Genomic DNA, 2,111 nt, shown 5'->3' with positions numbered 1-2,111 from the left:
TGTTGTAGAAAATCAAGATTATATTGTAAGCTTAACTGAGACTTAAACTAGCGGGCATGACAATTAACAGTATGTTTACAGTGTCTTATATATTGTGCTATAGTATATTTGTCATATGGTTGGAATTAAGGGGGAGTGTTGGAAAATATTAGTAATTCCAACCACCACCATTAAATGCTACATCTAGCTTCTTCTGGAGAATTCGGCGGAAGTCTCGAGAGCTAGATAGCTTCCTGAAGAAGCCACCAACTCCAAAAAATTCTTCTCTGTATATAAAAACCCTCTTTTGCAATCAAATCAGGCAAGTGTATTCTGTGTTTTGTGTTTAGCATGCTCTTTCACTTAGTGATTAGGAGGGGCGAGCTCCCTCTTGTCTTTCATCCCTACTTCGACTCTAGAACTTTGGGCGGTCATGATGTCTATGCTCGGAGTGGGAATAGTTTGGCACATTCACAGCCAAAGGAGCTCCTACACTTACCTGGTGGCCTTCAACTGCTATAATCCTTCCTTTGCAAGAGCGATCTGATGACAGAGTCGCTGAAATTCATGGCAAATGTTCACATAAAATTGTGCCTCGGGCAGGATACCTACACGCCCAATTCCTTCTTCTAGGGCAACATTGTGTCATCAATGGCCAAAGGGTGTCTATAGATGTAGGAGGCCTTTGTGTCTGCATTCGACATATTTTTCACCAACAGCAGAATTCGACCCTACAATGTTGACATACTGATAATAAATGTTTGTTACTCTACACTGGCCCCATCTCTGTCAGTTTGGATTGTGAACCATTATGGCATGAGGGAAGACATCAAGTCTTTCAATATTCACGGCATGGGTTGCAGTGTCGATATGATACGATTGGACACGGCGAAGGATCTACTGAAAGTTCATAAAAGTTCTTATGTTGTTCTGGTTAGTAGTGTCGAACAAGCCCAGTGATGTGGGCAGAGCCAAGATGAAGCTTCTGCATTTTTTCCGAACCCATCTTGGCCAAAATGACGAGGCTTACAATAGCATAGTATAGAGAGGATAATAAAAACATCATTGGGGTTTCTCTCAACACATGCTTGATCAAAGCCATGGGAGTTGCGTTGGAAAACAATATCACAGCCCTGGCGTCCAAGGTTCTCCCCTATTCAAAAGATCTCTAGTTCATCTACAACATGCTCTACATCAAGATCCTCAAAATCAACGACCTAAAGCCCTATGTGCCAAATTTCAAGCTCGCCTTTGAGCATTTTTGCATTCACTCGGTGGGGCACCTAGTCATCAATGGCATCGGAAAGAGTCTGAGGCTGATGGTTTACGACACAGAGCCTACCCACATGACGCTTCACAGGTTTGGCAATACTTCCTCCAGTGGGCTCTAGTATGAGGTGGTCTACGTGGAGGCCAAGGGGCAGATGAAGAAAGGCTACCACCTATGGGAGACTACTCTAGGCTCAGGCTTCAAATGCAGTACTGTTATACGAGAAGTCCTAAGGTAGTAGAAACCCTTTGATTAATGTGTCGAGCGATTGCATCAATGATTATCAGTGCAATACATGGAATCCATTTGAGCAAGAGTATAAGCAGTAGTTTCAGATAGTCTCTGAACCAAAATAGTGTTCACAAGGGTTTGAGAGTGTTGGTCAGGTATTGATTGATTGATTATGAAGTGAGAATACATATTTAATATAGTAGTTGATTAATTGTAAAGTGAGTATTCTTATGTCTAATCACCTGATTATGTTTTTTGAGTCCTTGGAAGTTGAGTATGCTTATGCTTATTTACTCGATTTTCTCCTTCCCTTGAAAAACTAAATAACTGTGTAAAACAACAAAACTACAGCCAAATAAACAAACTTTAGAATTTCTTCTCCGACTATCTAATCCGTTTTTCTTACTGTCCACTATTCCTCCTTCCCTTTCCATCCTTTCTTTTCCTCTGATAAACTAGCCTCCCTTTTCATCCTTTCTTCTCTTCTGATAAACTTTCCTCAGTAAAAATATACTGAAAGAGTCAAAGTTAATAGGTTTATAAGGGGTTTTGTACACATGGTTTTGGTAACAAATGTTAATAAATTACATATAATGAAACCTGTAAAAGCTTTATAGATTCTTCATTGTAA

The 2,111-nt window shown here is 40.2% G+C and overlaps 1 pseudogene; it reads left to right on the top strand.

The window, feature by feature from the left end:
* The first annotated feature begins 525 nt into the window (after positions 1 to 525).
* Positions 526 to 1,605, top strand: LOC149253339 (3-ketoacyl-CoA synthase 4 pseudogene; annotated as a pseudogene).
* Positions 1,606 to 2,111: the final 506 nt, after the last annotated feature.

Source organism: Pinus tabuliformis, chromosome 7, assembly GCF_031772625.1.
Source record: "Pinus tabuliformis cultivar Carrire ecotype Pingquan chromosome 7, CPIR1, whole genome shotgun sequence".
NCBI lineage: Eukaryota > Viridiplantae > Streptophyta > Pinopsida > Pinales > Pinaceae > Pinus > Pinus tabuliformis.
Note: the sequence above shows the minus strand (reverse complement) of the source record. Positions and strands in the feature narration are given on the sequence as shown.